The following is a 15,312-nucleotide window of genomic DNA, read 5'->3' on the forward strand; positions in this document are numbered from 1 at the left end:
TTTAACCGGTAATAACGATTGCAATAAGGAAGAGGGGCCAGAGTGAACTGAACTCATCTTGGACTTGTCCATAGGTAACCGGCCATTTTAAAGGGAGAATGAGGGAGAACAGAGAGAGGTGAGCAGGGGCTCGGTAGAGTCGGGGAGGTGAAAAATGACAAAGGGTTGGTTAGTGTAACTGCTGACAAGGCCAGCTGTGTCTATTCGCTGGCAATTACTGAAGTTAGGACTCTATCTTCCCACAGAGGCTGGGAGACAGAGGCCCTATCCTTCCTGGCAGGAATGGCTTTCAGGTCCTTGGGAAAGACACTCCTGCGTTGTAGGAGACACATATATATCTCAAAGGGACAGTGGAAGGAGTCACAATTGTTAGCCCTTTCTAATAAATGCTCTAAGAAGGGGTAGTCAGGGGCTGTCTCCAGGTGTTGGCTAGAACAAACAGTAAATTTTCTCGGCAGCCTTGAGGTTTATCAGGCAGGCTCTTTAAAGAGGTCTAGGGTCATCCTAGGGATGTCACCTTGAGCTGTTAGAAAATATGTTACTGTGTTTAAGTCTTTTAATGTAGAGGGAGGAGGGTGGTGAAATAATTTGTGTTGAGAGTGTAGTTTTTAGAAGCCAAGGTTGAGGCCTATGGGAGAAGAGATCTCAGAGGAGCTGGTCAAGCAAAAAATCTTTGTCACCTCACAGCTGAAGAGTCTGAGATCATGGTTGAGGGTGATAGTCACCAAGTTTCCTCTTCAGAAGTCTGTAGCTCCCAGAATTTCAGGACAGCCGGTGGTAAGGAGGGACTACTGGGTAGATGTGAGCGTCACCCTCAGATACCTGACAAATCCGGATTCCACCTCCCCACCTCGCACTCCCCTGCCTGTTTTAGGTCAGAGCTCACCCAGAGGCAGCAGATTCTACTGAGCTGACCTTGTCAGAACTCTACCCAATAGTTGACATCAAATAGGACTTTGATACTAATTACCAGTTCCTGGTGGGCGGAGGGGAGGGATCGGGGAGAGGGACTCTACCTAACAAACACCAACAGAAGCAGTTCTCAAAATGGTTCCCCAGACCAGCAGTTGTCAGCTGCACCTGGGAACTTGCTAGAAATGCAAATTATCAGGCCCACTCTAGAGCTGATGAAACAGAAACTGAGGGTGGAGGCAGCGATTTATGTTTGAACTACCACATGCCAGTTTGAGAACCACTGACTTAGAGGCCTCCCCTGTGCCAGAGGGGATGAAGCTTGGAGGGTGAAACTACGGCCGACATGGAGCTTCATAGAGCATTTGAACTAGGTTTGGAAGTGGGGAAAGAAGACATGGAAAACGTGTGCACTTGACTCTAAACAGTAGGGAGCTAAGGGCATCTAACAGAAAAGTGAGACTGGAAAGAGAAGGTGCCCCAGCGTGTGAGCGCACCAGGAAACTCAGACACATTCGCTTCCCTTTCTCGGGTAGGGAAAACCCCACACCCACGCAGCTCCCGGAGCTGTCTCTCCTCTGGCCTGGATGGAGCAACCCCGCCACAGCTCGGCTTGCAAAGTCCGGGCATGAAGCCAAGCTGGCCTCAGGTCATGGCTCTTCGCGGGCGCGAATGAAAACGGTACCCGGGGTGCGGTTCGCTGGGCGGAGGCTTCTCCTCCCTCCGGCTCGGCCGCAGCTGGCCACAGCTGCGTCTGAGAGACATCCTGGATTAGTTTGCACTTTCCTGGGAATTCAGGTATCATACCTGAGCCCGGAGCACCGCACAGCTCACATCTATGTTTCATACGCAGGGAGCCCGGCCTCCTGGGAACGGAGATTTCTCATTCCCCCCACAACTACCACCACCATCCCCTCCTGCGTTGTAGACCCCCTGAGCCCTGGATGAACTACAAAACCCACAATCCCTAGGGCGCGCGCGCTGTCTTTTGGGTGTGGTAGTCCTGAATGCGGGGTAGCCCCACCGATTCAGCGCAGGCTGGACTCCACATCCCAGCATGCCCGCGAGCGTACAGAAAGGGGAGGTAGGGGAGAGCCCCGGAGGATGTGAGTGGGGAGGGGGCAGTCGCCCCCCTTTCCCCCACCCTTCCCTTTTAGCTGGGCTGGGGTGGGGGGAGGGGCCGGGCTGAGGCGGTGGCGGCTCGCTCCGGTAGGGCAGGGCCGGCAAGGGCGGGACTGGCCTGCTGCGGGCGGACGAGGGAGACGCGGAGCTAACGGGTCCGGACGTCGGCGGCAGCGGCGGCGGCTGCGGCGGCTTTCTGCACCGGCGGAGGCGGCGGCAGGATCGGCGAGCATGGCCCGCGCGGCGCCCAGGGCTGACTGAGGTGCGCGGGCGGGATGAGGGCGGGCGAAATGCGAGGCGCCCCGGGCCGCTAGCTATTCCGAACCCCCTCTGCGCGGGCAGCTGGCTCGGCCCAATGGCCCAGACTGGCCCTGTCCACCCGGACAACTTCCCCCGGGTCGGGGCACTGTGCTCCCCCCATGCGGCGGAGGTCCGCTTGCGTTGGCCTCAGTCCCCATCCCCGCCTTCTGCTTCTGCACATTATGTTGCTCCCAGCCCTCCAGACGCGACTGCTTGGTGGCAGACCCCAGTTCCAGCCCTGGGAAGCACTCCCTGCCCCAGTCCCGGCTTCCAGTCCACTACCTAGTTCCTACCCCCAACCCCGCGCGCTCCCGGCCTCTGCACTGTCTGGAGACCCCTGACTCGCTCCTCTTGGCCTGAGGTTGTCTTTGCACCATCAGCACCTCTCCTCTTTCCCCACCTGGCACTGCCTCCTAGCCACCCCCAGTGGCCCAGTTCTCTCTGCTAAGACCTAACAGCTTCACCTCCTTACCTTTGGAGAAACTGAGGCACCGCACAAGCCAGGAACTTGGCCAAGGCCATACCCCAGGCCTGTGGGAGCTGGTCTGAGCCCATGCCTTGGAATGGAATAGTCATTTCTTTTCTCCAGTCATTTGTCTGTGACTGGACCAAACTTCCCAGCCCCCTGCTGCAGCTCTGGGCTGAGCTCACTTTAGTCTCCCTTTTAGCTTTCTACCACTTCTGTTTCCCCTTCCCCCTTCCAATATCCCACCTCTGGCTCTCCCTACCTGTAGAGAGCCACCCACCCATTTCTTGTTTGCTCAAGTTAACCTTTCGATTTGTATTTCTTGCCAACCGCGTCCATCTCCCATCTTGCTTCTTGCTTTACAGCTGTGTAAAGCACTGTAGAACAGTCTAAGGTGGTGTTGGGAGGAAGGGGAGAGAGAGGTGCTGGTGGCAGAAAGGGACTGGCAGCCTCTTTCAGCCGAAGCTGCCAAAGGGCTTCAGGGGAACAGTCATTACTGGCCAGTAACTCACACTCCCATCTTGTCTTTGGGACAGTTGCCTAGAAGCTGGTTGGTTGGCCCTTCCTCTGGTGGTCTCTGAAGTCCCTCTGAGATGGAGGGAACCTCCTACCTTGGTGGAGATGGTAGCATAAGAGTAGGCTGGGAGACCACACCCCTAAGCTTCATCTTGCTTCTGCTGCTAAAGTTGGAGGGGGTTCCCGGTTCAGGGAAGGCCACCTGCCAGGTGCCCTGAGCTCTGGAGGAAGGCACAGTGTCTGTAGGCGGTGATCTCAAGTTTAGTCCTTATGTTCAGGATTTGAAGGGAAAAGGGAACCAGGGCTCAAAGAGGTGGCACAGACTTGCCTGTATAATTCATTTTTTTGTTTTCTTGTCTTCCTTCGACAGATTTGCCTTTGGGTTGTCCCTTTCTAGCCCAATCCTCAGTTTCCCAGTGGGAAGTTGGGGGAGGGAGGGAAGGAAATCTGAGCCATCAAGAGGGCGGGGAAGGCTCTGGGAGTTCTTGGGGTTCTGAATGAGCAATCTTGATCTGAACCAGATGGTTCCCTGCTTCAGCACCCCTTTTTTCATCCCACCCCTTTGGCCGTGAATAGGATGCCTTTAACCTTGTAACTTGAGAATGGAGGAAGGGAGGCCAGGGGGCCAACTGTCTGTGTGTGTGTGTGTGTGTGTGTGTGTGTCTGCATGTGCACACTAGCGTGCAAGCTTGAGGGAGTGACCCTGCCTGGGAATGCATTGCTGTGATGTGCTGTGGCATGCTCACAGCCCTCTGAACTTTCTGAGCCCGAACCCCAGATAGGGCCAATTTCCAAGCCCCTAGGAATAAGTGGGTGTGGCCTCATGGGAGCCTTTCCTCACCTGCCAGGCCTCTGGACCCAAGACATGCCTCGGGGCAAGAATCACTCTTAAGAAAACTACCTGTGATTGAGGAGTCCAAAAGAGCAGCAGGGATGGGTCCCCACCCCCCCAGCCCAACTGTGTTCTCTTTTCCCCAGTCACGGCAAGAATAGATCTGAGGTGTAGGGGATGGGGAGAGGCCTGGGAAACTGATTGCTTTGTTCTATACCACATCCTGCCTTGTGTATTTGTGTTCTTGATTTTGGCTCCCATTAGACTGTGGAAGTTCTTCACATGTATCCTTATTTGTGAAAGGACACAACCCAGTTTGGTCCTTACCACATAGTAGGTGTTCAGTAAATATTTGAAGGTCTTATGGTTAAAGATTGAGGGTAGGATTCCTCATACTTGACCTGATATCAGAATCCCCTGGAGAGCTGTTTTAAGGCACAGATTGCTGGGCCCCACTCAGCAGAGTTTTCTGATTCAGCTGGTGTGGGTGGGGCCTAAAATTTGCTTTTCTGCCCTGTACTTTGGAGATAGCACTTTGAGAACCCCTGGTTGGGAGCCATCCATCGTTGCTTGGGAGATTAATCCAGGCAGATGTAAAGTCTTATGAGAGACTTCCTTCCACCTCGCGTCCCCACCCAGTTTTACTCTGGCAGCTGCACTGTGTTTGCCTTTTTCTTTTCAATCTCATGCTGCCCAGTTTTGGCTAGGTTAATGGCAGGGGTGACTTGTGGTCCCTGAACTCCCAGTCCCGCTGTAACCACATAGCAGACACTGCCCCATGGTGATTTGAAGGAAGGTCCCACAAAAGCAGAACATTTAGGAACCAGGGCTTTGGAAAAGGGGTGGTTGCGTGGTCTTGAAGCAGACAGTGGACCAGGCCCTCACCTGCCGTGTCCCTGTGTCAGACCCAGCAGGTTGGAGGCCTGCAAAGTGAAGTCCTGCCGTGGCCACACCCTGGACAGGATACCTGGGAAGCTCTGAAATTTAGAAAAGTGGGAGGACCCCCTTACATTGTGCTTTTCCTTTCCAAAGCATTTTCCACCTGTTGTTTGTCAGGCTTAAAAGGCAGGTATAGACCCACGTAAGGTTTACTGGGGAACCGAGAGATGCCCGTGTGGGTTGCACAGCAAGCCCCAGGACTCCTGATTCCAACCTTCTCACAGAGCTTGTGCTAAACCGGTAGCTACTAACAGCTAGAATAATGGCTGCTTTTCACTGAGTGCTTACTGCTAGCCAGGCAGCATGCTAGATGCTCTCACGGATTAGCTCATCAAATCCTCATAGCAACGTTGTGAGGTTGGCATTGTTGTTCTGAGACTTACAGAACTTTTGAGACTTGCCCAAACTCAGACAGCTAGTAATTGGAGAACCAGGGATTCAAACTCAGGTCTTTCTGATGTCACACCCATGCTCTTGGTCACTCACTGTCTGCCTTGCCCCGCAAACCTGTAATTGTCCTTTCGGTTGTCTGTCCCCAGAGCCGGGTGAATATGACTGAGCTTGGAATTATGCTGGGTGATATGGAGGAGATAGTCACTGTCCTCTAGGGGGGAGATAAGACAAGTACACAGAAGGGACAGCCAGAGGCTTGTAGGTTTGAAGGATGTAAAAGTTATCCCTGCAGAGGGTTCAGAAGAGGCCTTGGGTTGGGCCCTGAGGGGGCAAGTAGAGTTCCAGCAGTGCCCGTGGGCTGGAGGGGTGTGCAGGCTAACCCGTGCAGAGAGCGGCCATCCCCATCCCGGGACTTTTAGGGAGTTTCCCTTTTGGGTAGAGCTTAGGAGAGATATTTCAAAAAGCAATGAGGAGATCCTGTTTGGTTACAAGCAACAACGTAGCTGACTTTGGCAGGAGAGGATTTCTTTGGAAGGCTATGGGTCAGAGAGATGACTCAGGACCCAGGTCCCCTCAGGGTCTTGGAGTGCGTATGACAGGAACCAAAGGCCAGTCTCTTCAGTGTACCACTGTCGCCAGGATAAATCTGCTCCAGCTGTGTTCAGTAATTTTGTCATCACAGCTTGGAATTCACTTCCCAGAGAGGAAATGCCTGGTTGGCTCAGCCTGGACCATGACCCCTCTCTTGGTCAGGTCAGGAAAGGGCTGGTGGCATAGTAGGCAGCCCCACTCAGACTGTATCCGAAAACTACAGTTCCCAGAAAAAGAGGAAATGGGTACTGCAAGAGATCAGTCCAGAAAGGTGCTAGGCAATAACTTGAATTGGCGGGTGGCAAAGGGAGTACTTAGTTCTGACAAGTTTCTGAGCAGGCAGAGAGCAGATTGACAGCGGGGTTTGGCCAGATCAGAGGGGACAAAAAAAGAAGGGAGGGGGGAATGGAAAACTAGGGTCCAGGTGAGACCTAGTGAAGGCTGGAACTTGGCAGTAGGAATGGAAAAGAAGGGACTGATTCTAGAGAGATTGTGAAAGTAGATATCATCTTCTGGAACCGACACTTGATGAGGTTTGACATTTCAGTGTCTGGGGTGATGGGGTTGCTTTCTTCAGCTGAAATGGGCCGGTCTGGGGGAGGAAGAGTTTGCAGAAGATGATGTGTCCGTACTTTGGAGGAGCTGCTGCGTACAGGATGCTGACAGCACAATCCTGATGAGCTCATTCCTCCTGACTCCAAGCTGCCTGAGGTTTGAGGCCTCAGCCTAGTGGAGGTGGGGCCCCAAAGCCCCAGGAGCTCTGTACATCCCCAAAGCAGCTGCAGCTTTGTGGGCCAGGCTCAGCATGCCTGCTCCTCACTCTTCTGTCTCCTCACACTTCACCCTGGGGTGGGCTTCTTTCCTGCTTTCAGTTCCCATGTCCCAACGTCCCCCACGGATATATGTTCCACTTACTGAAGCCCTTGCCAACTAAAAGACCTTGGCCCAGCTCTTTGGAAACTTAGGTTTTCCGCCCTTTGAGTTCAGAAGGCTTGTTGACAATAAGTCTTTGCTAACTATTGGGGCAAACATCTCCATGTGACATTTCCTAAGTAAAGAGAGGGTGTGAACTTTGCTTGCTATCTGGGGAAAACAGGCTTTTTCCCCCAGTTATGCCGTGCTCATCAGGGACACCTGTGTGTGTGTGTGTGTGTGTGTGTGTGTGTCCCTAACCAGCCATTCTAGAGTACTTTGTGGTGCTCATTTATAACTCATTATTGTAATTACAACATACTGTCAATCGAGCTTTCGTTTTGCCATTGCAGATTTTTCCTAAGGCAGAGGGCATGGGCTGGACTTTGGGCTGCCGCAGCTTTCTAGCTGAGAACCAGGGAAGTTTCCTCTCATAGGAATGGGAAGAAGGGCGCAGGGTCCTCGCTGGGGTGGGGGCAGGGGGAGCTTTGCTGAAGGCACTTGTCCCCACAGATTCTCAGACAGAAGGTCATCTTCCTGGGGTGGAAAGGACTGTTCCCCTCGATTCCCGCTGTTGGCATTCAAACGTACTTGTTATTTTGCCATCTATGAATGCAGTGCATACTACCATGTACAATAAGGTGAGCCAGGAACCAGGGAAATATAGAGAAGAAATGTAATTTTTCTTTATTTTGATCTCAATGCTAAATTTTTATTTGTATAATAAATACACAATAGTAAAACACAACAAACAGTTCTGGCATGGGATGTTGAAAACCATCCTCAGCCCGGCTTCTTCCTTCAGGGGCATGTGACTTCTCTGTAAATGAGGAAGCCCTGAAAGGGTAGGATTTACTGACCTCACCCCGCTGGCTGCTGAGGTGGGAGGGGAGCTAGCAGCACGTGGGCCTCCCGCCCTGATGGGCTTTGTTCTCTGTCCTCTTCTCTTTTTCTCATTTCTTCTTGGGTTATGATCTTTGTTCATTGGCAGCATCCTTTTCCCTTTTCTGTCCTCTTCTTCTCTACGATCAGGATGGGAAGACAAAAAGCCGTGCCAGCTCTGTGTGGTAAGGGGGTGAGGCCCCTTCTGCTCCCAAATGGGCCGCCTTGCAGGGCAAAGGCAAAGGGCCCTGAGGTGTCAGGGCATGACCCGGGGACCCCAGAGAGCAGTCCTCACCCTGCTGTGCTCTTTCTGTCCTGGACTCCTTCAGCTGTAAAGTCTGAACGCTGCAGGCAGGCAGGCAACGACCTCCCGGCCTGAGCAGCTCTGCAACCTTCTGAGGAAGACGATCAGCAACAGACACAAATAGCTAATTGGTCTAGAGGGAACTGCTCTGGTGAGGAAAAATCAACAAGTCATTTATTTGTGTGGCTAACGGGAATTTGGAGGGGTAGTGAAAAGGAGAAGCTGAGAGGTGACTGCAGGAAGAGGCACAGGTGAAGAAACTGGGGAATGGGGTGGGGATGCCCCCTCCTGCTCCGGCCAGCCCCCACACCTCCCCCTCCTCCACTCCTACTCCCTCCTTCCTTCTTTGCAGGGTTCCTTTGGGTTTGAAAGGGACATTTCTTTATTTTGATATCAATGCTAAATTTTTATTTGTATAACAGTAATATTAAAACAAAACAAATAGTTCTGGTATAGGACGTTGAAAACCATCCTTAGGCCAGCTTTTCCTTCAGGGGCATGTGACTGTCTTTGTAAAGGTGGAAGCCCTGAATGGGTAAGGTAGAACTTTGAATGTCCCCTCACCATAAGTGGAGTTCCCCCGCGACCTTCATTCCCATCCAAGTTCAGTTACAGACAAAATACCAATCATTTGGTACTAATGGTGAATTGGAACCAGCATTAGGAGGAAATGAAAGCCTCTGCAGGCCTGTGTTGAGTCCCTTGGCTGGGCACGGAGAAGAAACAGCAGCCAAAGAGGAGGCTGTGTGGACCAGGCGGGGGAGGGGTGAGAGCCTCTGGACTCCTCCTGGCGCCTGTCTCTCTTGGGTTCTTTGGGGAGATGTGTGAGTGTGGGGTTGCCAGGCCACCAGGGGGTTTCCAGGGTTTGGCCTTTTCTCTGTTCCCTCCAGTCCCAGAGGACTTGGTATTTCCCTGGACCCACGCCTGTCAAGCTTCTACCCGGTACTACATGTAGGGAGAGACAGGAAAGCCCGAAGGGACGAAGGGAGGAATGAGGACCCCGTTCAGGCTCTCTCAGTGTTGGGAGCTAATGTTGATACTTTCCTAGACAAGAAGACGCTGTGACATGGGGAGCAGGGTAAACAATTTACATCAGGGAGGTGCAGCCTAAGACCAAAGTGGCAGCTCTTTGATGAAGGAATTTCCTCAGTGCCTCAAAAGCAATTGACACTTGACCCTAAAGCAGCAGTGAGCAAACTTCTAGGATGAATGAGAGTTTAAATCTCAAGTGGCATTTCCTGTGCTGAACACAGAAGATACCTCATCTCCCTTCAAACCTGGGTGAGGTATTTTGGAGGGTGTCTTCTTTCACTCAGGCTGTCCATCCTAGCGATTCCTGCCCATCCTGGACCGGATCTGTGGGCCTGCCCTGCTATTCATCCTGTGCAAAACAGGGAGAGAAGCCAGCAGGCCCTCTGTTGGCAGCCAGTGAGACCGGGGTAAGGCCTCCACTGGCCAAGGGCCCACAAGCCTCAGGGGCAGCGCTGTTTGGCTCTTGCAAAGTGAAACAGCTTGTTTGGTAAGGGGACCCCTCCATTTTCACAGTCCAGGTCCCAGTCTGCTTGGATGCATACAGGGTTCTTGCTGCCTTAGCTACCCACAGGGGGATGGATGCTGTGTGACCCAGGGCAAGTCACTGCCCTTCTCTGGGCCTCATAGTCCTCATCTGTGAATATAGAATTTGAAAACCTGTTCAGGGATCCACTCTCAAACCATTGATAGACCCAGAGGAATGCCATGTCCTGAGAGAAGACGTAGTGCTGGGGGCACAGGATGCCACATGCAGTCCATACGCCCATGGGAGTCAGTTGCACCTTTCTCCTGACCTTCTGGGAAGCACTGAACAGCAGCCAGCCTGCTCTGGTCTCTCTGGAGAACTTGGGTTCCTACAGTCAAGGGAGCTGTCCCTGGGCCTCCTGTTGTCCCAATCCTAATCCCCTCAGCCCTTACTCTGCCTCTGTCCTGGGTTCAGGTAGAAAAACCCATCTGGTCTCTCATCACATTCCTCCCTTCCTCCACTGACCAATGGTTAGGCCCTGGAGGGACTGTTTGTAGGGTTCTCATTTCTGCTCTCGAAGTCTCCAACCCCACATACCCTGGGCTGTGCTCTAGCCAGAGTTTTTTCCCAAAGCAAAGGGTGGGAGGTGGGATTACAGACTGATCACAGGAAGGGCCAGGTCAGACACTGGCACAGACACTGGCAGTTCGGCTAGAAATTGAGAACATGGCCTGGAAGCGGGTGTGGGGTAGCGGGGTAGGGTTTCATAGTAGAGGAGAGAAAGAAGGCCGTGGAAAAAGGCAGCACGGACCGGGGTGTAAAGGCCTGAACTGAAAGGGCAGAAGACGACTGGGGACCTTGAGACCAGTTTGGGCAGAGCGTAAAGTTTCTTGGATCATTGCCCAATAAGGAGGGGCAGGATGGGAAGGGGGGGTCTGACCCAGGGAGGGGCTCAAAGATCTCCCCCCCCCCCAGCAGGGAGGAAGGTGCAGGCTTTCCGCCATGAGCTGGGCTGGTCACAGGATTGTGCTTGCAGGAAGTGTGAGAGGGGTTGTTAATGACTGTTCTCCACAGGCTGCAGGCTGCCAAGGGTCAGTCTGATAAGAGGGAGGAGACAGACGCCTTGAGTTTTATCCTCCCGACAGCTGCCTTCTCTCAGCCGGCCCCACAGACACTGACAGTTTATTGTGTCACTACTCTCTCTCTATCTTCTCTCCTTCCTGAAATACAGGCCCTGGCTTCATCCCAGCTGGGTTTCCCCGGCTTGGCCACCAGCTCCCTTCCTATGTGTGGTCAGATGAGGTCTGCATTGGGGGAGGGTCAGTTCTGGCAAGACCGAGCCAATTCTGAACCTAACCTTGAGGTGGGAAGCCACTAGGGTGGGGCCAGGGCTCTGGGCTGAGCAGCAACTCCCAGGACTGCCTGGTATATCTTGGTCTCAGGGTCACCCTGCAGCTCAGCCAGCCAGACCTGGGTTCACAGAGCATTTGGGGAGTCCCACCTTTGCCCCGGAGCATTGGGAGGTCCGCTGTTTCACTGGGAGGAGAGAAGGTGGGGTCTGATGGGATTTGTGCAGGTTGCTTTGGCCTTGCTGTGGAAGATGAATCAGAGGGGTCTCTTTAGTAGATCTGGGACTTTAGCAGCTAGGGGGCTAACCCAGGTGAAGGATGACAGTTCCTTGGATAGTGTGATGGTGGTAGACATGGAGAGAAATAGGAAGATGAGTGATTTAGGTGGTAAAAATCAGGGAGGCCGAAGGAAGGAGGGGGCATAGATGACTCCCAGGTTTCAGTGTTGGATAGATGATGTCCTTTCCCAGAAACTGGGAATACAGAAAGAGCACTGGTTTGGGGTGGGCTTAGAGCATGCATGAGTTTGGTTTGGGGCAGGTTAGAGGTACCCAGTATTTTGGGGTACCTCTAAGATACATCATCTAGGGGTGGCATCCAGAAATGAGTGGGATAGATGGGTCTGGAGTTCCGGAGAATGTCTGGCATCGTTTGCAAAGCCAGGTATGACTTTTGACAGGTTGAGAGACAGGTTTAAACAGGGTTTCCCCCAAATCCATTGCCAGACGATGAATGGAACTAGGGTCCTGACTTCCCGTTGCATTCCATGTCCAGGGGCATCTTTTCTTTCCCTGACCGCTTCAGCCGGTTCAGGGCCAGGCTGGGCAGCAAACGGCATGGCGCCCTCCCTTGCTGAGCTGGCCCTGTGGCTAGGGGACTCTGATGGTACGCAGTGTTGACCCCAGGCCACCCAGGAAGGCTGTGTACGTTGGCGCTTCCCTCACTATCTGCACGTCTGGGCAGTGTCCCTGGGTGGAGATGGACTTGGGTCCTGGGCAGAACTGAACCACTGCTGGGAAGCCCAGAACCACTTCTGTTCCTTTGGCTCGGTGGGCCTCTGAGCTACGTTGACCTATCAGGAACAGGGTTTTAGGGACAAGTTTAGGGCAGCCTTTCTGCATCAAATAACAAGCGCTACCATAAGTAGCTTTTAAAAATTCTTTTAAATGAAATGGAAACTGGTTATACATATGTGCAAGTTTGTATTAGTTGAACTTCTTCAATTACAAAGGCCAAAAATCCAACTCAGGGTACCCTTTGATAAAAGGGAACCCATTGACTCATACCTGAGGGTGTGACTGGCCTCATGCAGGGAAAATAAGGGGCTCAAACCACATCCAGCTCACTCTGCCCTTCTCTATGGTGACGATACTCAGTTCCCACCGTGTTTCCCCGAAAATAAGACCTAGCTGGACCATCAGCTCTAATGTGTCTTTTGGAATAAAAATTAATATAAGACTCGGTCTTATATTATGTAAGACCCAGTCTTATATTAAAATAAGACCGGGTATTATATTATATTATGTTATATTATATTATAGACTCAGTCTTATATTAAAATAAGACCGGGTCTTATATTAATTTTTGCTCCAAAAGATGCTTAGAGCTGATGATCCAGCTGGGTCTTATTTTCGGGGAAACACGGTACGTGGTAGAAGTCACCTGCCCCCAGTGGAGGCCTCCATCCTCCCAGTATCCCTTCCCAGGATTCCCACAGGAGTCTGGGTGCACTTGGATTTGGGGTCCATGCCCAACCTCAGACCAGGTACTGTGGCTGAGTGCATTTAGTGCTCTGGTTGTTCAGGCCTGGGCTTCATGGCGTAGAGATTGTTCCCCAAAGGAAAAACGGGATATTGTCCAATCTAAACACGTCATGTATTGAGGCAGCAGGCAGTGCTAGGTGTGCATTTGGACCCTTAGAAACCTTTCGTAGCTCCTGGCCAGACTCATATGTCAGAAGCACCACTGTAGAAAAACTAATAAGATCTATTGCCATTTATTAATTTACCTTGTTAAAAACTAAACACTAGAATGTAGAACGGAACTTGGGTTCATTGAGTCGGTCCATCTACAGATCAGGAAATGGACGTTGAGAAATTTGCCTGATATTCTCAAACCAGTAGATGGAAGAATGGAGACCAAAATCCAGGTCATCTGACTTGCAGGATAGGGGTTTTTTCCAGAATGAAGTGGCATCTTTTAGGGAGGAGCCCCCTCAGCACCCCGGCTGCCATCCACAAGAAGTCATTCATCTGCTGGGCTGCAAGACAAAGAGCTGACACAGGCAGGTTATGGCAAATGGTCCGTTCCTCGTGGTGGCCCATCTACATGGTGGTTGGTGTTATGCAGGGGTCTGCGTGAGATGGGGTAGACCCTCACTGTGACTTTAGCCAGTCCCAGTAAACAGGAGGCAGTGGCCCTGTTCGGCTGGCTTCTGCAAGATGCTGCCTCTGTCCCCTCTCCATTTCTCTTATCATCTTGGCTTCCTGAATGCTCACCCTCCTATGTGTGTTTCCTGCTGGGGCCCAGATAAGTATGTAGCTCCAGGGCGGCTGAGCTTTCTGGATTATGTTAGAGTGTTTCCTGCTAGGGAGATTTGTGCCCCTCTGTTTTTTCCCTTAGAAGAGAATGCCTGGGACAGTGGTGCCAGTTTCAGGTACAGGTCGACAAATAGCATGATTTTGGCCTCAATTCTCATCACCTTCAATTTGTGAGGGTCCAGATATTTGATCCAGGCTGGCAGAGCTAGGAATGGGGTGTTGTAGAAAGAGCTCTAGGCCGAGCCTCCAACTTAGCAAAAGGAGACCTTAAGTTCAGTCTGAAACACACTTCTTGCCTTGGGTGGACCTCTGGTCCAGAAAGAGAAAGCTGTCCCTGTGAGGTTCCTTGGGCTACTTGAGTGTATGAATTATATATTAACAAGATGCTGGAGGTCCTGGAAACTTGTGGGCAGTCCTCACCGGCTCCTCGGTACCCAGGAAGTGAGGTAGGGCTCTGCCAAGTTTGGGACTGAATTCCTTTTTCATTTTGACCATCTCCTCAGCCATCTTTCCTCCTGCCCTTCAGGTATTTGCTGACAGCCATTTCTTCTCTCATGAACTGTCTGCCAGCTCAAACTGACCAGTATGCTCTGTCTGCCCCTCCTGCTTGGCTCCCAGAGGCCCCCTGGTCTGCCTGTTTCTGGCTGGGGCCGTGTTCTAAGTGATTAGTCAGGTTGGACCAGACCACCCTGTTCCCTTAAGCTTAGCCACAGTATTTGCTCTTGTCCCTCCCTCTTTCTTCTCTGTGAGGCTGCAACTTGATGGGACCTCAGGTACATGGTGTTTTGCAGCTCATAGTCATCGCTCATTTCATCTTGGCAAAGACTGAGAGAAGTAGGGCAGGCATTATCACACTCGTTTTAAAGGTGGAGGACCTGAGGTCCAGAGAGGTATGATTTCCCCAGAGACACAACTGTCACATCATAGAGCCAGTCCTGGAATTGAGCTCCTGTGGGTTTAGTCTAGAGTTCACTATAAAATGTTAACTCATACAATAGGCAAGTGTGGAGTGGGGATGCCCCAGTCTCACCAGGAGGGCCAAGGGCTTGAAAGCAGGCCCTGGGCCCCACCTCTTAAAGCCCCCAGGCCACCCCTGCACAGCCCCAACAAGCACCATTGTGTTGGCCATCCCCGTGTAACCCCAAGATACATAATAAAGCCAGACAACAGAGACTACTCCCTAGGGACTTCCGTAATGGACCCTGGTCTGTGTATTTCTTCTCTCCACATCCCCCCATGCATGTCATGATGGACGTCATCTTAGCAGGGAATGTATAACTTAGGCTAGCTCCAGGAGGATGAATCACTCTTTGAGAAGGGTGCTGGGAGGGTTCCTTGCTGCCCCCCATCCTCCCCTAACTCCCTTCACCTGGGGGTGAGGGTCAGAGGCAGTGCAAGAGGAAGGCTCCCTTTGTGCCTACTCACCGTAACTGATATTGCCACTTTTCAGAGGTGGTGAAGTGGGTTACTTAGCAACCTTGGGGATATGTGTTCCTCTCAGGGGCCCTGCTTGAGTCAGTCATGGCATATTATCAGCTCCTCCATGAAGAGGAGGATTTCTAAGCCAGAAATGAAAGCAGGTGTGTGCTGGGCATGGCCTCCTGGAGCTAAACACTAGAAAAGCGAGGGAACGGCAGGAGTGCTTCCCAAAGCCACTTGTGGGGTTGGTGCTGGAAGTTACCCAGTGACACAAGACTGGGCACGGGCTCAGGGCTTCTAACTGGAACTTCCAAAGTCTCTGTTGGAAAAACAACAT

General features: G+C 52.1%; 1 protein-coding gene across 1 annotated transcript in view; it reads left to right on the forward strand.

Moving 5' to 3' along the window:
- The first annotated feature begins 1,983 nt into the window (after positions 1–1,983).
- The window catches only part of ST3GAL2 (ST3 beta-galactoside alpha-2,3-sialyltransferase 2), a 43,201-nt gene continuing 29,872 nt past the window's right edge, over positions 1,984–15,312 (forward strand). Inside the window, exon 1 of the mRNA XM_081030537.1 lies at positions 1,984–2,296. The gene's annotated coding sequence lies outside the window, so the exon portion shown is untranslated. The remainder of the gene's footprint in view (positions 2,297–15,312) is intronic.

This window comes from Rhinolophus hipposideros (assembly GCF_964194185.1).
Source record: "Rhinolophus hipposideros genome assembly, chromosome: 21".
NCBI classification, from domain to species: domain Eukaryota; kingdom Metazoa; phylum Chordata; class Mammalia; order Chiroptera; family Rhinolophidae; genus Rhinolophus; species Rhinolophus hipposideros.